Here is a 24,355-nt window from a genome sequence, read left to right on the forward strand (position 1 = left end):
CTGGCCAATAGCTGGCTTGTTCTAAACTTTGAATTCTTCTCTCTCTTTATTTTCCTTATGTTATCATGGAAACTTTAATTATGAACAGTTCATGGCTTATTGTTTCATAGCTCATTGCCATAATCCTTGGTATATACAATTGGCTGCCTAGACAAAGGATGAGCTATTGCTTCCAATTAAAACCATGTAAGAGCTGTTTGGAGCTACATGTACACATGTGTTGGGAGTGAGGGGGTGGGAAAATGTACCCAATGATAGATCTAGGATGTGATGCAAGGTGTTTGATATTCTAAAGAAGATTGAGTTACAAGTGAATTCAACCTTAGTATTATGTCAGCTAAAGTTAATGTGTTTAAGGTTGCAATATGCAAGGCATCTTGGGTGGAGGTCTATTGAGCTTTTGCATGCTGTACATAGTTAAAACCAAGAGCTTGTTGGCGTGTTGTTACTATTTTTGGTGGTCTTGGGAGAAGATCTCAACAAGGAATGGTTTCATGACCTCCTTTCTGTGACCAAATCCTTAACCTTGTTAAAGAGGCAAGCATCCATGACTTTCCTTAGGTATGGCATTTAATGTTACAAGAACAAGAATGTGATTTTGTATTATGAAAAATAGGGCAAGATATGAATTATCCTTGGAATGAAGAAAGCCATATAATAGGGGCGATTCGAGGTGGGTTTTGGTTGATAGACATGATGAAGAATAAGGAACACATGTTTTGGAGATTAGGGCAACTTCTTTATCGTAGGCTTTATATGTCACAAATATGCAAGCACAAGACACTTCATCATTTAGTATGTTTTTGAATCTTTCAATATTGGTATATGATATAGACATCTACAAATGACACAATATTGGGGACCAGAAAATGGGGCTGCTCCCCGCGCTCTTAATCTTCAATTCTTTATTAAGGGGGGAAATCCTTTCTTACAAGCAAAAATATTGGAAGGGAATGATCCCTTGTTCTTGATCTTCATTTTTCGAGAGAGTATAACCCCTTTTCAAAATGCAAGGATTGGTGACCCCCAAATCCCTATTGATCTTCTTCTTCAAAGTAAGAAATGCTAGGCTCTCTCATTGGTGAGAGTGCAGTAAAACCAAGTCTTGGAGGAATGCTTGTTCTTTCTCAAGGGAAAGGGAGCCTTTGTCCATTTTAAGAGGTATTAACCCTTGTGGTTACTGCTCTAAGAGGTAGAAATTCTTGCGATGCGAATCAACAATTAAGTTTTGACTCAAAAACACACAACTAAATGAAGATTCAACATATTCACCTTTTGGGTTGAAGTTTTACCTTGTCTAGAACTCCCTTGTGGTGCAAGATAGGACCTTCTTTTGGGCACAAATTGGTAAAAGAGAAGAATCACCTTCTTTGCATTAGAATTGTGGAAAAGAGAGAAGGGAAATGTAGGTTTCTTGGCTTTGTGTGGGAGCATGCCATGACTTAAGAGATCTAGAATTTTTGGGAAAGCAAGGCTAGAAGAGGATTTTATCAGCTAGAAGTCTTGGTGTAGGCGCTTTATTTCTACTCTGAGAGAGCGACAAGTTTATCCTTGGGCACTTGCACTGCTCTACCACACACACCTTTGACTTGGTAAGGCTCCCCAACCCTTTCATAGCTAAATGGAAGGTGACATCTCCTTCCATCATGCATGGTAAGTGGGAGGAGAGGCTCTTAAGATGTAGCAAAGACTATGGGGAGCTCTAGTTAGGTGACATGAGCCAAGTGGGTGTCATGTCCACACAACATATGTTGTCTAAGTCTAGTCATAAGAGGGGTTTCCCACAAGCTCTCTCTTGGTTGAGAATTCAAGCTAGTTTCCACAAACTTGCATGTGAGACTTGAGCCTTAAACTTGTCCCTCTCCTAAGAAACTTGCAAAGAACATTTAAGTTTCTTAGCCAAAATGTAACTTAATAAAGAAAAAGATTTCACAAAAAGTCTATATTCTTATTACAAAAGTTTTGGACATTCCCAAACCATGTCTAAGTTTCCAAGTATCGTTGAAAACTTCTAAGTTTGAGAACATTCTAGAAGATCTACCATGGTAGAGTTGACAATCTACCTTTGACCATCTGTTTGTGGGAGATAAGCTAAAAAAAGAAATTGAACTTTGTACCTAAGTTTTCAAAAGAAATATCCAAAAGAGACTTCTCATTCTTGGATTATTCAAGCCTTATAATAGTTATTGGTATTTCATGATGCTTGAAAATTTGAGCAAGAAAAACTTTAACCATGTGATAACGTTAAATAATTTTGTGTATTAGAATGAAATGAGCTTGCATATAGAACCTATCAATAGTAGTCCAAATCACATCATTACCCTTTTGTGTTCGAAGGAGGTTCCATAGTAAAGTCCACGATAGTGATGCTTTCCCATGATAGTGATGCTTTCCCATGATAGTTGTGGTACCATTGGGAGAAGTAAACTAGGAAGTTTATGACAATCATACTTGACTTTTTATCAAGAACTTTATGTTGGCCATACTTGACATTTTAGCAAGTTATAGTTGAAGATGTATGCCAATATTAGCTTAGATAGTGGACCAAAAGAAATATCTTTCAAAGCTGAGTAAGAGGAATGCTTTCTATGCTCAACATAAAAAGAGGCATCATCTTCTTCCATTACTTTCTATCTAGGTGGCTTGGCCACATGATATAGATATCCATCCCTTATGGAGTAAGGGTCCTTGTTTCCAAGCTGTGGCAAAGTCACGATCTTCAGAATGTCGCTCTGAAAGAGATTCTAATTCATAATGATAGACGCTAGTGATAGCATGCTGTCTAGAAAGTGCATCTGCTACCATACTTTTATTTCCAAAAGTATGTATGATCTGGAAGGGGAATACAAATGTGTGCTAATTAAGATTAAGATCATAATTATGCTCTTTTTCTTTCAAATTTTCTTGAGGTGGGCTACCCGTATATCATTTGTATGTGGTTTTTTGAATGTGATGCATTCACAAACCAAAACTTTGTAGATGCATGTCATAATGCAAATAAGGGTTAGTATTATTAATAATGGGTTGAGAATAATCTTAGTTTTTTGGATCATTGAAGACAAGATGTTCATGTTATCTCAACTTGTTTTTACATTCTATCATTTTACTTAATTCTCTTTGATAAACTCTAATTTTTGTGTCAAAACAATGTTGCCATGGACTTTGATCTTGAAATTCCTCTAGTTATATGTTTTGCTTGTGTCTCCCTCCCTCTCTTGAAATTTAGTGTATGTTTGATTTAAATATTAAGGTGAAGTTCATTGGGTACTTCATTTACTCTTGGACATAAAATTGGCTTATAAATTTGACAACATTTTTGTGCCACTATGCGATCACGGTGTGAAAACTCACCAAGAGCCTTAGCATTCAACTACTTTGTGCATCTAGAGCCTTTGGTCTTATGTTGATATTTAGCTTATGCTTTGACAGCATGGATAGTTCACAAATATGGAAAATTTGGATAATTTGGTTTATTTTTTGTAATTTTGGATACATATTTAGTAAGTAGTCTCAAATGAAGTATGAATATTCTAGAACGGGGTGTCATGCAACATAGAGAAAGTTTCTTTATAACTATTTTTAGGGATCTTATGCAAAAAGTAAGGCTTCCAAGTTGGGGGCGCTCGCAATTTCAGTTTTAACAGGAAAAACATCACTTTGAAGGGAGAAATCAAAGGAGTGATCCGAAAGAATTCGAACTAGGTATTCTAGGGTTTTACTCCCTTTCAAAGCCATTGGAATAATCAGATTGGCCATTAGAGCAATGCGGCAGAAGGTAACTTTTTGTGTGGGTTTTCGGATAAAAAAGAGTGAAACAAGACGTAGTGAAGGGGGTGACTCATTGTATATAGGTTTTATGAATCAAGACTCCAAGTCTCTGATTTCTTGTTATGTGTTGTTTCTTTCCTTGGTGGTGTCTACTTTGGATCATCTTCATCATCTTCTATGCTATTGAATTCGGATTCGTTTGTTGTCTTATTGTTATCAACTACACATAATAATCTTCATCATCTTCTATGCTATTGAATTCGGATTCGTGTGTTGTCTACTTTGGATCATCTTCATCATCTTCTATGCTATTGAATTCGGATTCGTGTGTTGTCTTATTGTTATCAACTACACATAATAATCTCTCCATCTCATCTTTGATCAACTTTGGTCCAAATTGAATTAAACTTGACCATTCAAACTATCTAGTGCATATCTAGGGGTGTATATATTCAAAACTTGCAAAAATTTAGCTCTAGACCACTTTTGAAAATGGTCGTGATCACTTTCAAGATGCACAAAACTTGAGTTGCGAGTATACAAGGCATATGCTCTAGGGTTTCTATATTATCTTTCAAATCTTGATTTGCTCAAGATTAGGTCATTTAACAGAAAGGTTTGTCTTGTGCACATACATTAGTGAATTTTTGGCAAATTGTTTGATTTGGAATATAAGAGAGAGCAATTCCTTTAGATTGTGTATACATATACAAGCAAGGAGTTTATAGAGCACAAAGAGCACTAGATTAGCATCTAAACACCACATTCATATCTTTCCATGTTCTTGAGAACATGTAATTTTTATAAGTAAGGGGAAGTGAGTGGAAGAGAAATGAAAAAGGAGAGGTTTAATTGAGGAAAGCGTCCATTAGTTTGGAGGATTAGAAATAGTAATTGGAACTTTAGAAAACTCCTCAAACACTTTATTAGAGATGGCTTCTCAACGCACTAATATTTTTTTTGAGGTAGCCGACGAGATTGGCCCTATAGCACTAAGACTTTGCATAGCAGATCCAAAGCCAATAAGATTACAATGGCATACCTTTATAGCAATAGGCATGGAGCCAAGATTTACGAGGATCCATTATACAAGATTTATGTCAAGGTAGAGGACACTTGACTGAGTTTCAAGAGAAGCCAAAAGTGAATTATCAAGGAGATTGGTATGTCGGTAGAGATGAGGATATATATTTAGTCACCATTAAGCCAAATGAGGTAAATAACTTGGGAAGGATGGTATCCAGGAGGGTACAAGCAAGGAAACACTAGATTTATCCCAAACAATGGAACCTCCAATCCTAGTTCATTAGAGGATCAAATTTGTGAATTCCATATTGGTGACAAGATTGATGACTAATGACACCTCTGTAGGACTCTACTATATAGATGATCCAAAATCTCAATTTAGAATGTTTTATAGAGAAATGTTCCCTATCATGAGTTCTCTATCAGAAACAAAACGTTTGTATGTGTATGCCAATGATACACCCATTCCTAATGTGACATATCAAGACAGGACACAAACAAAACTTTGAAGCCATAGCAAAGAGTGAGGCCGATAAATACTCTTACCGGGGTATTCCATCAACAACGGGATTATTAGCCTTGAATAAACCATGTTTGAAATAACAAGTTATACAAGCTTTGCAAGCAATGGTGGTAGACCTAGATGAGAAGTTTAAAGAGGTGGAACAAAGAGGGATGGTATCAACTAATCCTTTGATAGCTTAAATCACCAACCCTTTGATCTTACAAACAAATGGAGCTCAAAGTACAAGGGCTTCACAAGTCCTTCCAAATGTAGTGCAACCTCTTTCAAATGTAGCATTATCCACACAAGGAAGCATGTCATCGCAACTTGGTTTGCCATGATGGAATGGTGGTTATCAAGCCACTCAAGGGCCGTCCTAACCATCACTAACATTTGTGCAATCTGCAATAGGATATCCTATTGCAAGTTGGGCTCTATCAACTCCTGGCAAGGCTTGCATTTGGCGGAATTGGTATCTCGATGGTGGAGGCAATTGTGGTTGTGCTAGATGCTTTTGTTAATAGTAATTCTGATTTCCTCCTTGATATCTATGCTTGTAGTAGAAATCTTGGGCCTCATGATTTGTCCATTTTGTACATATAGTACACCAAATTTGCATAGAGTGATTAGACCGTCCCAAGTACAAAAGTGGGTCAAAAAGATATTCAACGGAAATGGAGATCCTCATGACCATGTTTCCATTTACACAATCACCATGCAAGAATGCATTCTTCAAAACCATTTGATGTAAGACCAACCTTTTGATTCACCTGCAACTATTATAGCATGAACAATAGCCATCTTTGCTACGAGGATGAACATCTCACCATTATCATTTCCATATGTTTGTGCAACCTCCAATCTAGCCTTGTACATGCTAATGCTTCCATTTGCACTATGTTTCACCTTGTAGACCCACTTACAACCCATTGCTTTCTTATCTTTTGGAAAAGGCACCAAGTCCCAAGTCTCATTCGCACAAAAGGGCATCCATATCGTCATCCCATGACCTTCTCCCATTTGACATCTCCAACAACATCCTTAAAACATGTGGACTCTACATCCTATACAATTTTTGCAGTATATGCACGATGGCAAGCCACCTAGCTATTATATGTCAATATGTGCAAAAGATTTCTTATTCTCCCATATTTGCATATGTCTTGGTGCTAGCTCGATGTGCCCAATATTTGTCCCAATCGAGTGCCACATTTTTCTCGAGGCGATGCCTATTTTTACTCAATTGATTCAGGGAACTTTAGGTGATTTTCCCACAACCCCAAAGGTGAAATTATGCATTCTAGGTCGCTTGTACCTCATTTTAGTCATAAAAGAATGGCTTGGGACACTTTATATAATTGCAGTGTGCAAAAGTTGAGCCAGTAGTTGAAACTCAAGTATAATGTGTCAACACCTCTTCTACTCTCTCTCTCTCTCTCTCTCTCTCTCTCTCTCTCTCTCTCTCACTTTTTCATTTGCGCTCCATTCTTATGTTTTCTCAACTTCTCAACTAATGCAACTCACTTGTTCTACATTTTTGTATTAGCATTTTTGGCTTTCGTCATTGCTTATTTGGAGATGGTATCAAAGCCCTAGTAACACAACAATTTTGGGAGCTATGTTTTGAGACTAGTGTGGTGTCATACAAGGAGCATTTGCTGATTTTGAGTTGTATTTTTGGATCAAAGAGAGGTGTAGCTTTTTGGGAGGGTTGTGTCTGCTACAAATTGGCAGTGTGCAGCTATAGTTAACTCCAGTGGGGTTCTGATTTAGCATGATGTGGGATGATCTATAAATTCACCAAACTTTTTTCTCATCACAAGACCCACTTACTGTGGTTGAAGTGTCCCCATAACCCCTTTGATTTGGATGATATGGAGGAGACAACTGGAGTGTCATCAAATTTGTCTTGGTCACGATGAAGAATTTCTAACCTTGATGTGAAACCTCTCAAGATACCAAGTCTTCCAACATTCCTAGTAGATTATTAGTTGGATGGCGGCAACTTTGATATGTGGTAGATTATGATGGTGGTGATGCTTGACTTGTATGACCTTGGTGAATTGGTCACAAAAGGGATCACAAGCCTTCATCAATGAGAACCAAAGTATTTGGGAGCGATTAAATGCTCGTGTAAGGTCATTTATTGTTTTGAATTGTACACCACATGTGATCAATCATGTGAAGACAATGCTAGATGCAAAGAAGATGTGAGACCATTTGGTGTCCCTACATAATCATGTACTGAAACCATTAAATAATCTTTCCTATTTTTAAGTCACACAAGTAATAACTCTTTGCATGTGAATTACGTTGCATTAGTGATTTGTGTGAGATTCATTGATCCAACTAGCAACTTGGCTTCAACATGTTGTCATAAATATTTTATAGGAGGGTTACTACTTTAGCTAGCATCATGGGTTTGTCTTATATATGTTATATTAATTACTTACAATGTTGATAACTTATGCCTGTGTGTTTGCATGTGTGTTAATTATATTACAATAAATTTTTATTACTAAATGCAGATTATACATTCCCCTTCTTAGAGGCTTTAGAAACTTTGACATCATTTCAACAGCATTTTGCCACATTCATAAGCATCTAAGAAAACATAATAATATTTCTTCTCTTCTCAAACCATATAGGCATCTTGATAACCCTATATGGATGGTGAGGGAAGTGTTAGTATCAACTCCTACACTCAATTATTGCTTCCATTAACACATTGGAGCAAAGGGAGTGATTGGAGAGAATAGAGAAGCTTGGTGTGAGAGAGAGGGAGAGGGAGCATGCTTCTCATATTTTTAGGATGAGTAGGTGAACATGAGCATGAGATATTGCTCAAAGGGGGATGAGAGGAATAGGATGAAGCCTTGAGAAGATTGATCCTCCATGTGTGTTCTTCTTCTACAAAAGAAATAGTACATAAGTGTAAAACCATGCAATATTCACAATGGATTTACCTTTCGGGAGAGAGTCAACGTCTTCCTTGGTTTTTCATACCCAAAGGGGGGCTTGGGCCTCTTTAAATAGGGTTTGGGAAGGCTCAAGATGCATGTGAATGCTCATCACATGGGTCCACATGCTCACCTTACTAGGCAAGATAAGATAGGACATGCTCATCTTACCAAGTAAGATAAGATAGGACATTGTGTAGGTGAGGTGGCGAGAGAATTGGAGGGTCGGGGGGTAAGGTGGCAAGACCATGCCCCCTCTCCCTATTTTTGGGGATAATGGGCGTCCTCTATATGGAGGATTCCCATCCCCATTTATCATGCTCAAAAATAGGGCTTTTAGCCCCCGTTCTTACCTATTTTCCACCCCCCCAAATCAGGTGTAAAAAACTATCATTTTTTACCCTAAAAATATTATTTCAGGCCTTTCTAGTGCTAGAAAAATTAACCAAAAAATTCTAAAAATTATTGGAACTTTCCCTAGGCTCTTTTGGACTCTAATATCCCATATTGGCTATCTTGGGCATTGGTTTAATTCATAGCCTCTTTAAAGCTTTGGGTTGTCAGCTTTAGTGATTGTCTTTGTCTAGAATGGCCAATTCTAGATGGAGAAATCCGTGGCAAGCAAAGTATGTCATCTAAAATGATTTTGATGACATTACCTCCCTCTTAAAATCATAGTTGTCCTCAACTATGCATCATGTAGAGGATTATTAAGCCCATGTGGGTTGGTGGATCCACATTTTAGCATTGTCCTTTCCCAGACTAGCTGGCAAGGTTAGTAGGTGTTTAGGTGGCAAAACAATCACTAAACTGGAAATAAATTCATTGGTCCATTTTTCCCCCTTTAATTCATTTTGGCAAATGTCACAATTTAGACTAGTTGACAAGGCTAGTAAGCATTTAGGTGGCGATGCCATTGCTAAACTTGACCGTGAAATCATTGTGTACACCAATATAGAGAATAAATGTGTAAAACATCATGGAAGAACTTACATTCAACATTAATCAGAGAGATTATACAAAGCTTTATACTCTTGCAAAAGAGATAAAGAGGACTTAAGTTGGGGCTCTTGCTTCCACTTGGCATCCTCTTCAAAATAATTTACAAATTTGACAAGATATATTCTTAGTATTTTACTAGACCTTAAAACCTTATCCTCATGTTTAAAGATGCATTCTAGCCTTAATATTTCTTCTTTCTCATTGTCAAACTCTGGCAGTTCTTCTTCAATGGAAGTAGATGGTGGATCTCCTTTATATGGTTTAAGCAAGCTAACATGAAAAGCATTATGCATATTCCAGTGTTCAGGCAATTTCAACCTATAAGAGGTTTCATTAATTCACTCAAGTATTTGGAAAGGGCCATAAAATCTTTTGGTGAACTTTGCATAGAATTTTTGGTGATTCGTAGGTTTACCTTGCCGATCCTTTCCCATCATAAACCTAAGCCTTGCCTTTGGAAATTGGAGCAATACCCAATCATCTTTCTTAAGATCAAGATGTCATCTATGCTTGTTAGCAGCTTGCTTTTGTTTTTGTTGTGATCTTTGAAGTGCTTCTCTTGATCTTTTGAAAAGCATCTCTCATCTTGCGCACATACTCATCTATTGCAAAATGCATTCACAAAATTGGGGGAAATTTTGGTCAGCCCTCAACTATTTCAAAGTGAGTCTTATATGTGGAAGTATGGACTGTGTTATTGTACGCATACTCCAACAAAGGAAGATACTTCTCCCATTGATTTCTTTGATCTACTTCATTTACATAACATTTTAGTAGATCAAGAATAGTGGAGTTAAAAATTTCACTCTGCCCATCTGTTTGAGGGTGATAGGTTGAAGAGAAATTGAGTTTGGTACCCACATTTTCAAAGAGATCTTGCCAAAAGAGACTAGTCATTCTTGGATCCCTATCAGATATGATACTTTTAGGAAACCCATGGTACTTGAAGATTTGAGACATAAAGAGTTTAGTCATATAGTGCGGCTTTATAGTATTCTTGATAGGTATAAAATGTTCTTGCTTGATATATATATACAATTAATCAAAGCTGTCCAATCTTTGATTGAACGAATATAGATCAAGTGGGAAAAACTAGCTTTGAGAAAAACAAGAATGAATATGCGGTTGGCATATGGTTACATTTAAGAACCTTTAAGATTGCTCGAATCGACAAATTCTTATCAATGTCCAACAAGTCCTATAAAATTCCAATATTTATTTAATTTCCTGATACTAATAATTTCAGGGTTGTCGAGTATTTCATAGTTGTTTTTGCTTCAACATTCTCAATATTTTAGGTAAGGTTTTCTGGCTGACTCATACGTGGGTTAACTCATGATATTGACGCTCTCGCTAATATAATCATTAATATTAACATTGCATGTGTTTTCAGCAAGAAAAATAAATTTTTTAAATTCTACTCATATTCTATGGTTTAATCAATGATATCCAACCATTTGTTGAACTTTTAACGTTATCTAGAAAGATCAATTTTCATTTAGATATGTCCTAAGTGTAATGTTGATTGTTTTTCTGAAAACTTTATTCTAGGCAATGCAAAAATCATAAGTGTAATTTTTCTTTCATCTTTCAGACATGGAAGTATATTACTACGCACCTAATTTATGCACCTTTACTATATATTTTCCTATACAATTTTCTGTTGATTTAATGCATTGATTATTTCATTATATTATCTAAATATTTTTCTATAAATTATTATAAAACTAATATGAATATTTTTATCATTTAAAAAATGAAATAGGGATAGCCACTTTTAGGAAAAAATTATAAAATATTCCCTTTCCTAACACTGTCTACATTTTTTCTATTATTATAATCACATGCGTCATTAATGAAATAACAATAAATATCACAAAATAAACCATAAATAAGATATTTTATTAATGACAACCATATAATCATTTTTCAAGTGAAAGAGTCTTTTAATTGAATAGTTAATTATTATATTACTTAGGCTATTTTCCTAAGCGGTAGTTCATGTGTATTTTCTTTAGAATGCGTTTGTAATCGTTTAAAGCCAAATATAGCAATAAGCTTATAAAAATTTATTTTTTTCCAAACCGATGAGATGTTACCTCTCTTAGGTTTGTTGTAACGAGTATTTCACCAATTCCTATCATATCATTTTCTCCATCGACCGCGTTCTTTACTTCCCTTGCTTCAAATGGGCTTTTTGGATTTCTGTGACCTCGTAGAGCTATGGATGTCAAGCAAAATTGACGTGGTAGTTCAAGAAGAGTTGCTGGTTGTCCAGAAAAATTTTGCTAGTATTTCGATTGGCAATATGGCTATATGGAACGAAGGCGTAACACTGGGTATAGAGAATAGAAATGAGGTAGAGAGGGGAGGGGGGGTATTTTCCTCCTTCAAGGCTCAAGCTACAATGGAAAAGAGAATTAGAGAAAATTTTCCATAATCAGGAGGTCTTCCTTCTTACTTTCTTTGTGAGGGAAAGGGGCTGTATTTATAGGCATGAGGGGGAGCATGCAGTCGCTCATTCTTTTTGCTACTTGTCAAGAGCCAAGTGAGCTTTATTAAAAATGCATTTTGATTGCCTACCTGTTGGATGATGGCATGGGGATGATTTTAAAATGCCTTCTCTCCCTCTAGGCATAAAAAAGTCATGATTTTTTGCCTATTTTTTCAAAAACGTTGTTTTTTTCTTCAAAATGACTCTATCTTGTGTTTTTGGCCAAGTTATCTCATGACTTATCTAGTTTATAAAGTCATGCCATACTCTTTGATACTTAACTTACTCAATATCATACTCGTTCTTATATGTTCTTCATCTACTGATTAAGGCTTTTGTGATTTGTCTTGCAATTACAAAATCAATGCGATCTTTGACATATTAAATGGAATCGAGAATACTAAATCAAATATAATGCAAGAAAAATTATGATCAAACTGTCGTAATATTATTTACAAGGTGTCTTTGCTTCTTGTTGGCTAGGAACATTGAGGAGTCTTCTCGTGTCGGATTGTTGAATTGATTTAATGCACGACTTGATATTGAAAAAATTACGTGCAGTCACTTATGTGATAACTCAACGAGTAATTTTTAAAACATTTCAAGACCGAATTTGTTTCTTGATATGAAGTGTTATGGCAGGAATATTATAGCCTCTCCTCCTTAGAGGAATCGAGATGTCCTCATCTTAAAAAGAATTGGGGAAACTGTTTTTCTAGAGCTGTCTCTTCAGGTGGCATCCTCCTCAGGATAGTCTTTCCACTGGATAAGATACTCTCTAATGGTTTTATTTCTTAGAGGCTTCTCTTTTACATCTAGAAACTTATTAGGCTGTAGTTCAAGGGATCCTTGACTAGACATTACAATTTGCTGGCCATCAAGAATATGATCTTGATTTGCCACATAAGCTTTCAGAAGACTGACGTGAAATAAATTGTGGACTTTCACATGATCAGAAAGTTGCAGCTTGTAGGCATTACCTCCTAGGCATTTGAGAACCTCATATGATCTACAATACCTTAGATTCAACTTTTTGAACTTAATAGTAGAGAACTCTTCTTTGGGCGTACACGGATGAAAACCATGTCTCTCTTTTGAAAAATGTGCTCTTGTCATCCTAGATCATCATAAGCTTTTTGGCAGTCTTTGGCAACTTGGATGTCTTGTCTGATGGTTTCGACTTGATCATCCATATCTTCTAGCATTTTCTTAGAAGCCTCAACCTTTAGGGTTGGATCAGAGAAATTTAGTGGTGTCAAACAATCTTGCCCATACAATGCTTTAAATGGAGTCATTTGTATACTTTGGTGATATGACGCATTGTAGGAAAATTCTACTAAGGGAAAATATTCTATCCACCTTGTCGGTTCTCTCGAACATTAAACTCTCAGTATATCTTCAATGACCTGATTAACCTACTTTGTTTGACCATCAGTTTGGGGATGGTAAGCTGTGCTAAAGCAAAGCTGGGTTCCAATTGTTTCAAATAGGCTTCACCAGAAATGTGATGTTAACAGAGAATCACAGTCTTTTCACTAACAATCCATTTAGGCAATCCATGAAGCCTAAAGATTTCTTTCACAAACAATCGTGCAATATCTGAAACTTTGTAGTTGGTCTTGTCTAGGATAAGATGAGTAACCTTTGTCAGCATATCCACAATCATCATGATTGAATTATACCCTCCTTGAACAGAAGGTAAGCCAACTACGAAATCCATATTGATGAACTCCCATTTCATTTGTGGAATGTCAAGTGGCTGGAGCTTGCTTGGCATTTTGACACGCTTAGCTTTCACTTGGCAACTTAGGCATTTAGTAACATATATGAGTATATCATGCTTTAGTCTTTTCCAGTAGTAACTTTTCCTGATTGCATTAAGAGTTTTTGTATAGCCAAGGTGTCTTGAGAACGTGGAGTCATGGGCTTCCCATAATATCTTCTTTTTCAGTGTCTGACTGAGAGGAATGCAAAGCCTTGTTCTAAAATAGACAAGTCCATCATCCATAGTGAAATTTTGGTATTTGACTCTGAGCTTAGGATCAGTGTCCTTAATAGGATTTCTCTATCATTAGCTGATACTTAGGATCCTTGTTTGCCTCTTCTTTGGCTAGCTCAGTGTTTGGATTGCTAGGCATCGATATCATGGTAGCTAAAATCTCTCCTTTAGATGGCTCTTCCATGATAAGTTCATTCAAAAAATCTTTACAACTTAATGCATCAGCAATCATATTCTCTTTTCTAGGTCTGAACTTGATTTCAAAATCAAATTCTTGCAAGACTTCAATCCACTGACACTGCCTCATGTTGAGGTTTAGTTGAGTAAAGATCCATTTGAGATTTTTATGGTCAATTGACCAAAGTAAATTTGCCAAGTAGATAGTGTCGCCAAAATTTGAGAGCATGGATCATAGCTAACAGCTCGAGATCATGGGTGGTGTAATTCCTCTCATGGATTTTCAGTTTTCTTGAGGAATAGGCTATCGGATGACCTTGGTGCATAAGCACAAAACCTAGTGCAAGAGAGCTTGCGTCTGTTACGATCTTAAACTCTTAACTTAGGTTAGGTAGCTTTAAAATGGGTGTTGTTACCAAAATTTTCTTGAGCTGCTCAAAACTTTCTTGCTCAATGGACGTCCATACAATGGCAGTTTGCTCATACCGTTCTAGTCAACCCCTAAGAAACTTCTCACTTTCTTAACTGTCATTGGAGGTTTGCACTCTTGAGCATCTCTAACTTTGGCTAGATCAACAAAGATTCCTTCAACATATACTATGAATCAGAGATATTCCATCTGTCTTTTGGAAAAGGCACACTTCTTTTTCTTTGCATGGAGCTTGTGCGCCCTCATTGTGTCCAACACAGTGCAATTATAGCTCATGGTTTTCGTCTCTCTTGGAGTATGTTAGGATGTTATCAAAGAAGACTAGGACAAACTCATCAAGATAAGATCGAAAAATATCCTACATTAATCTATTAAATGCAGTAGCGGCATTCATTAGGGGAGTTTTGAGGTCTGGAAAATGCCTTTTAGGAGATAGAAAGAGAGTGCTCTAGACCATAGAAGCAAAGCCTCCGTGTAACGGGAATGTCTATTTTAGAAAAGGTAAAACATTATTTTACAAAAAGAGATATACATAATAATATTAGGAATTTGTATTATCAATATCTATTTCTAGCCTCTTATATTTGTTATTATGATATTCTTTGCATTAATGATCTATAGTCCCGGTCACTTTTATTTAATGATGTGTCTGGATTAATGATAATGACAGGTTTACTCTAAATTCAAATTAGTAAAAAGCATCCCTCCTTTCTTTTGTCCCTCTCATGTTTTCCCTCCTTTGTGGTAGCCTAGTCTCTTCTCTCTCTCTCTCTCTCTCTCTCTCTCTCTCTCTCTCTCTCTCTCTCTCTCTCTCTCTCTCTCTCTCTCTCTCTCTCTCTCTCTCTCTCTCTGTACGCTATGGATATAGAAATTCAACCTTCAACAAGGCGTCCAAGATCCCAAATCACATCCATATCAGTGTTTAACTCATTCCAAAAATATGAAAGATGGATTCCTACAATCATTCGCAAAAGCAGTTGGATCACCATGCAACAAACAAAATGTGGAAAAAGGAGAAGATATGAGAGTTCGTTCATTTCATCTTAGAAGGGTAGAATCCGAGATTTCAAGCTTGGAGTAAATAAGAATAGCATAAAAGAGGTATTGATGCAATATGTGTTTATGCATAGAGAGCTATATTTGGAACCTAGAACTTCAAATCTTCTAATGTATAGAATTGCAAGATTTTGATTCTTAAAGTTTTTCTTTTATTGAACTTGGTTTAAGGTTTTCCATTATAACATTTGTTTGTTTGTCTTGTAGATGTCTATCCGTGTGATCTTGAGGAATGGCAACCGGTCAAGTCTATTGTTGATGTTATTGATGTGATACATGGTTCGATTGGAGAAGAAATGTACAAAGGTAGAAAGAAGACAGAGCTTGCAGAGAATGGAATATTCTTTTATGATCATTATTATATTGTCCCTATACATCATAGCCAATGGGGATCAATATCCCCCCTTCCTTTGCACGATTTTTCAAGCTTTGAGAAGTCCAACTACTAGTGAGGGCTATAGATGTAAAATATTTTCTGAGATATAGAGAGCATTAAAACCTAATATCTCAAGTAGGCTAAGCAAAGTTACTTTGTTCATGCCTATTAATATATTTGTTGACTTCTTTTCTAATGTTGAGATAAGACGATCAACGGCCATGCTTTCAATGAGAAGAGACTAATATATGATCATGTCATACAATTTATTGAAGAGGGATGGGACACTAGGACAGAAGGAAAAATCATATGTAAGATAGTTCAAGACTCTATAGCTTGTAAATATATGATTGCTACTCAAAATTTCATTCTTATCGTTTATTATAGTAGATGGCATTATGTTGATAGTAGTCTGGTTGCTTTAGACCAAAATCTTGATAATTTTAGCAAAGATCCTATAGTGGATTATGATGTTTGGTTCAATAAGGACATTATTGTAATCCTAAAGGTTAGATAATCATGTACGCTACATGAAGTGAGGATGGATTTATAGAATGAAGATATTGAAATACCATGCTCATTTGTGTTCCAACTTGATAACAAATGAGTAAGTTTTTATATCATATTATATCTGCTTAGGTATATATTTGATTCCACTTATTGATTATTAAACATTTGCAACATATTTTTTGCAGATATCAACAAGGAAAGAGAAGAATATACAATGCAAGGATATTGTAGAAAAGATCTCTTTACTATGAATATAAAATACATGTACAAAATTTGTGGTAAATTTTTATCAGCCATCTCCATGACTTATACACACATGGGCTTACAAGCAATAAGGCAAAGCTACTTCTTTTTTTGAGAACTTCTCTTAGAAGAAGGGACATCCTTTTTAGGAGTCATTTTGCCTTTCTTTGATGCTTTGGTTGCCTTGGGTGTTGAGGGCATAGCTTCACCTAGTGTAGTTAAATGCACCTCCTCTCCTTCAATGTTCAAGTCCCCCACTATTGTCTATTCTTGCCAGTTGCATATATATAACCATTATGTACTTCATGATATTTGCTCTTATATACCAAACATGCTCACTTGTATAGCAATCCTTTGTAAAATGTCATACATTTGTAAGAAAATATTAGTTCATTGTTATTTTTTACAATGGACTATATTATTATCATCAATTGACTATTTTGCAACAAACCTTTATAAGTTTATCTTCATTGAGATAAATAAACCTAACCAATCTTCTGGCATTTGCAATTACTCTCAACCACAAGAGTGACTATCATCTTGATGAGGACACTACAATCAACAATATTAAGTAAAACTATGAAAGATAATAAAATTTCTCTAGCACTTCAATCAATTATTTTATAGCTCTATACCAGAAAGACAATAAAATTTAGAGTAATTACAAAAAGAACGATCAAAATATCAACAAGACCCTCGATTATATAACTTCCAACTTGGCATTTCCATGGGTTCCTTTCATGGAATTGATGAGGAAACATTGCCTCTCCACACAGTCTATTCCAATTAGGCTCCAATGAGAACTACAAGTAAAAATATTTAAATAAACTAGCAAAACAAGATAGCATAAAATCTAACAAAATATCAAATTACTTACTTTTCATTGATGGAATTAGAATAAGCTCCAAACTTTCAAAGGCAATTGAATTGAACCAATGGTCAAATGCACTTGCATCAAGCTCACTCCTTATATAGTATGAGATAGATGGATCAAGAACCTCAACTTGTTGTTGTATATCAAACGGGAGCTCATGCATTACAGACCTATCTCAAGAGGAGGGAGCATCCCATCTCTGTGACAAGCGATGGAATGCAATCCTAGGACTATTATCTACAATGCTGTACTCTAGCTGAGATTGCCTCCTGCTAAAAAATCTCTCTATAGAAGTCAGTGGCAATCTCCACCACCTCACCTGGGCTAGAGCGGCGATTTACTTCTAAGTTTGGAAAGCTTGTAGGACTGATGGATCTTTGAAGCAAGACCTCTAGAATCAACTTTCTACTTTCTTGTAGTAGCCTTAGTTCTAGCCATCTGAAAGCTCTAAATAAAACAAAAAACAACTTAGATTAGGAAAGATCCCCAAAATCTAATATAATATCATTTGCAATCACTTAGTGGTAAAAAAACACTACTCAAATAGTTTCAATCCCAAGCCAATCATATATTCAAAATTTGACAATAACTTATTTTATTAAATGATAAAATTAAACTTTAACAATTCATTAAAGTTTTGCTAACCTTCCAACTTGACTTGCTATTGAACAATACAACCCTTTGACTTATGAAACGTGACCTGGGGCTTCTAGGTAAGGGAGACATATGCATTTTCACACTTCATACGTCACCTTCTTTGTGAATTTTTTGGTCAAATTGGGAAAAGATTTGAAAAATAAATCCGTAAGCAAGTAGATCTCATCTTGATGAGGACACTGCAAGCAACAGTCTATTCTTGCCATAATCTAACATTAGTTTTAGCAATAACCTTAGTTTCTTGCCAAAACCTTAGTTTTAGCAATCTAAAAGCTCCAGATAAAACAAAAAACAACTCAAATTAGGAAAGATCCCAAAAATCTAATATAATGTCGTTTGCAATCACTTAGTGGTAAACAAACACTACTCAAATAGCTTCAATCCCAAGCTAATCATATATTTACACTTTGACAGTACCTTATTTTATCAAATGATAAAATTAAGCTTTAATAATTCATCAAAGTTTTGCTAACCTTCCAACTTGACTTGCTATTGAACAATACAACCCTCTCACTTATGAAATGCAACCTGCGGCTTCTAAGTAAGGGAGACATATGCATTTTCACATTTCATACGTCACATTTTTTGTGAAATTTATGGTCAAATTTGGAAAAAAAGTGAAAAATAAGTCCATAAGCAAGTAGATCTCATCCTGATGAGAACACTGCAAGCAACAATATAAAGTAAAACTATGAAAGATAATGAAATTTCTCTAGCACTTCAATCAATAATTTTATAGCTTTGTACCACAAAGACAATAAAATTTAGAGTAATTACAAAAAGAACGATCAAATCATCAATAAGACCCTGGATTATATAACCTACAACTTGGCATTTCCATGGCTTCCTTCCGTAGAATTGATGAGGAAACATTGCCTCTCCACACAGTCTATTCCAATTAGGCTCCAATGAGAACTAAAAGTGAAGATATTTGAATAATCTAGCAAAACAAGATCTCATAAAATCTAACAATATATCAAATTGCTTACTTTTCATTGTGTGGAATTAGAAGAATCTCCAAAGTTTCAAAGTCAATTGGATTGAACCAATGGTCAAATGAACTTGCATCAATCTCACTCCTCATATAATATGAGATAGATGGATCAAGAACCTCAACTTTTTGTTGTATATCAAAGGGGAGCTCATGCATTACACACCTATTTCAACAAGAGGGAGCACCCCATCTCCTCTATGGATGGAATGCAATCCCAGACCTACTATCTACAGCCCTGTAGTCTGACTGAGATTGTCTCCTGCTAAAAAGGCTGTCTCTAGAAGTCAGTTGCAATCTCCATCACCTCGTCTCGCCTAGAGTGGTGATTTCCTTGTAACTTTGGAAGGATTGTAGGATTGATGGATCTTTGAAGCAAGACCTCTAGGATCAAATTTCTACTTTCTTGCCATAACCTTCATTTTAGCAATCTAAAAGCTCCAGATAAAACTAAAAACAACTCAAATTAGGAAAGATCCCCAAAATCTAATATAATGTCATTCGCAATCACTTAGTGGTAAACAAACACTACTCAAATAGCTTCAATCCCAAGCCAATCATATATTTACACTTTGACAATACCTTATTTTATCAAATGATAAAATTAAGCTTTAATAATTCATCAAAGTTTTGCTAACCTTCCAACTTGATTTGCTATTGAACAATACAGCCCTCTGACTTATGAAATGCAACCTGTGGCTTCTAGGTAAGGGAGACATATGCATTTTCACATTTCATACGTCACCTTTTTTGTGAAATTTTTGGTCAAATTCGGAAAAAAAGTCAATAATGTCCATAAGCAAGTAGATCTCATCCTGATGAGAACACTACAAGCAACAATATAAAGTAAAACTATAAAAGATAATGAAATTTCTCTAGCACTTCAATCAATAATTGTATAGCTTTGTACCACAAAGACAATAAAATTTAGAGTAATTACAAAAAGAACGATCAAATCATCAATAAGACCCTGGATTATATAACTTACAACTTGGCATTTCCGTGGCTTCCTTCCATAGAATTGATGAGGAAACATTTCCTCTTCACACAGTCTATTCCAATTAGGCTCCAATGAGAACTAAAAGTGAAGATATTTGAATAATCTAGCAAAACAAGATCTCATTAAATCTAACAATATATCAAATTTCTTACTTTTCATTATATGGAATTAGAAGAATCTCCAAAGTTTCAAAGTCAATTGGATTGAACCAATGGTCAAATGAACTTGCATCAATCTCACTCCTCATATAGTATGAGATAGATGGATCAAGAACCTCAACTTTTTGTTGTATATCAAAGGGGAGCTCATGCATTACACACCTATTTCAATAGGAGGGAGCATCCCATCTCCTTTGTGACAAGGGATGGAATGCAATCCCAGACCTACTATCTACAAGCCTGTAGTCTGACTGAGATTGCCTCGTGCTAAAAAGGCTGTCTCCAAAAGTCAGTTGCAATCTCCATCACCTCGTCTCGCCTAGAGTGGTGATTTCCTTGTAAGTTTGGAAGGCTTGTAGGATTGATGGATCTTTGAAGATAGACCTCTAGGATCAAATTTCTACTTTCTTGCCATAACCTTCATTTTAGCAATCTAAAAGCTCCAGATAAAAATAAAAACAACTCAAATTAGGAAAGATCCCCAAAATCTAATATAATGTCGTTTGCAATCACTTAGTGGTAAACAAACACTACTCAAATAGCTTCAATCCCAATCCAATCATATATTTACACTTTGACAATACCTTATTTTATCAAATGATAAAATTAAGCTTTAATAATTCATCAAAGTTTTGCTAACCTTCCAACTTGACTTGCTATTGAACAATACATCCCTCTGACTTATGAAATGCAACCTGCGGCTTCTAGGTAAGGGAGACATATGCATTTTCGCATTTCATACGTCACCTTTTTTGTGAAATTTTTGGTCAAATTTGGAAAAAAAGTGAAAAATAAGTCCATAAGCAAGTAGATCTCATCCTGATGAGAACACTGCAAGCAACAATATAAAGTAAAACTATGAAAGATAATGAAATTTCTCTAGCACTTCAATCAATAATTTTATAGCTTTGTACCACAGAGACAATAAAATTGTGAGTAATTACAAAAAGAAAGATCAAATCATCAATACAACCTTGGATTATATAACCTACAACTTGGCATTTCCATGGCTTCCTTCCGTAGAATTGATGAGGAAACATTGCCTCTCCACACAGTCTATTCCAATTCGGCTCCAATGAGAACTAAAAGTGAAGATATTTGAATAATCTAGCAAAACAAGATCTCATAAAATCTAACAAGATATCAAATTGCTTAATTTTCATTGTATGGAATTAGAAGAATCTCCAAAGTTTCAAAGTCAATTGAATTGAACCAATGGTCAAATGAACTTGCATCAATCTCACTCCTCATATAGTATGAGATAGATGGATCAAGAACCTCAACTTTTTGTTGTATATCAAAGGGGAGCTCATGCATTACACACCTATTTCAACAAGAGGGAGCATCCCATCTCCTCTGTGACAAGGGATGGAATGCAATCCCTGACCTACTATCTACAGCCCTGTAGTCTGACTGAGATTGCCTCCTGCTAAAAAGGCTGTCTCTAGAAGTCAGTTGCAATCTCCATCACCTCGTCTCGCCTAGAGTGGTGATTTCCTTGTAACTTTGGAAGGATTGTAGGATTGATGGATCTTTGAAGCAAGACCTGTAGGATCAAATTTCTACTTTCTTGCCATAACCTTAGTTTTAGCAATCTAAAAGTTCCAGATAAAACTAAAAACAACTCAAATTAGGAAAGATCCCCAAAATCTAATATAATGTCGTTTGCAATCACTTAGTGGTAAACAAACACTACTCAAATAGCTTCAATCCCAAGCCAATATGATATATTTACACTTTGACAATACCTTATTTTATCAAAGGATAAAATTAAGCTTTAATAATTCATCAAAGTTTTGCTAACCTTCCAACTTGAGTTGCTATTGAACAATACATCCCTCTGACTTATGAAATGCAACCTGCGGCTTCTAGGTAAGGGAGACATATGCATTTTCACATTTCATACGTCACCTTTTTTGTGAAATTTTTGGTCAAATTCGGAAAAAAAGTGAAAAATAAGTCCATAAGCAAGTAGATCTCATCCTGATGAGAACACTGCAAGCAATAATATAAAGTAAAACTATGAAAGATAATGAAATTTCTCTAGCACTTCAATCAATAATTTTATAGCTTTGTACCACAAAGACAATAAAATTTAGAGTAATTACAAAAAGAACGATCAAATCATCAATAAGACCCTGGATTATATAACCTACAACTTGGCATTTCCATGGCTTCCTTCCGTAGAATTGATGAGGAAACATTGCCTCTCCACACAGTCTATTCCAATCAGGCTCCAATGAGAACTAAAAGTGAAGATATTTGAATAATCTAGCAAAACAAGATCTCATAAAATCTAACAATATATCAAATTGCTTACTTTTCATTGTATGGAATTAGAAGAATCTCCAAAGTTTCAAAGTCAATTGGATTGAACCAATGGTCAAATGAACTTGCATCAATCTCACTCCTCATATAGTATGAGATAGATGGATCAAGAACCTCAACTTTTTGTTGTATATCAAAGGGGAGCTCATGCATTACACACCTATTTCAACAAGAGGGAGCACCCCATCTCCTCTATGGATGGAATGCAATCCCAGACCTACTATCTACAACCCTGTAGTCTGACTGAGATTGTCTCCTGCTAAAAAGGCTGTCTCTAGAAGTCAGTTGCAATCTCCATCACCTCGTCTCGCCTAGAGTGGTGATTTCCTTGTAACTTTGGAAGGATTGTAGGATTGATGGATCTTTGAAGCAAGACCTCTAGGATCAAATTTCTACTTTCTTGCCATAACCTTCATTTTAGCAATCTAAAAGCTCCAGATAAAACTAAAAACAACTCAAATTAGGAAAGATCCCCAAAATCTAATATAATGTCATTCGCAATCACTTAGTGGTAAACAAACACAACTCAAATAGCTTCAATCCCAAGCCAATCATATATTTACACTTTGACAATACCTTATTTTATCAAATGATAAAATTAAGCTTTAATAATTCATCAAAGTTTTGCTAACCTTCCAACTTGACTTGCTATTGAACAATACAGCCCTCTGACTTATGAAATGCAACCTGTGGCTTCTAGGTAAGGGAGACATATGCATTTTCACATTTCATACGTCACCTTTTTTGTGAAATTTATGGTCAAATTCGGAAAAAAAGTCAATAATAAGTCCATAAGCAAGTAGATCTCATCCTGATGAGAACACTGCAAGCAACAATATAAAGTAAAACTATAAAAGATAATGAAATTTCTCTAGCACTTCAATCAATAATTGTATAGCTTTGTACCACAAAGACAATAAAATTTAGAGTAATTACAAAAAGAACGATCAAATCATCAATAAGACCCTGGATTATATAACTTACAACTTGGCATTTCCGTGGCTTCCTTCCATAGAATTGATGAGGAAACATTTCCTCTTCACACTGTCTATTCCAATTAGGTTCCAATGAGAGCTAAAAGTAAAAATATCTGAATAATCTAGCAAAACAAGATCTCATAAAATCTAACAAAATATCAAATTACTTACTTTTCATTGTATGGAATTAGAAGAAGCTCCAAAGTTTCAAAGTCAATTGAATTGAACCAATGGTCAAATGCACTTGCATCAAGCTTACTCCTCATATAGTATGAGATAAATGGATCAAGAACCTCAACTTGTTGTTGTATATCAAAGGGGAGCTCATGCATTACACACCTATCTCAACAGGAGGGAGCATCCCATGTCCACTGTGACAAGGGATGGAATGCAATCCCAAACGTACTATCTATAGTGGTGTACTCTGGCTGAGATTGCCTCTTGCTAAAAAATCTATGTGTAGAAGTCAATGACAATCCCCATCACCTCATCTGGGCTAGAGTGGTGATTTCCTTGTAAGTTTGGAAGGCTTGTAGGATTGATGGGTCTTTGAAGCAAGACCTCTAGGATCAACTTTCTACTTTCTTGTAGTAGCCTTAGTTTTACCCATCTAAAAGCTCCAAATAAAACAAAAAACAACTCAGATTAGGAAAGATCCCCAAAATCTAATATAATGTCATTTGCAATCACTTAGCGGTAAACAAACACTACTCAAATAATTTCAATTCCAAGCCAATCATTTACACTTTGACGATAACTTATTTTATCAAATGATAAAATTAAACTTTAATAATTCATCAAAGTTCTGCTAACCTTCCAACTTA

This window comes from Lygodium microphyllum, chromosome 10, assembly GCF_053477565.2.
Source record: "Lygodium microphyllum isolate KBCC chromosome 10, Lygodium_microphyllum_v1.1.10, whole genome shotgun sequence".
Classification (NCBI taxonomy): domain Eukaryota; kingdom Viridiplantae; phylum Streptophyta; class Polypodiopsida; order Schizaeales; family Lygodiaceae; genus Lygodium; species Lygodium microphyllum.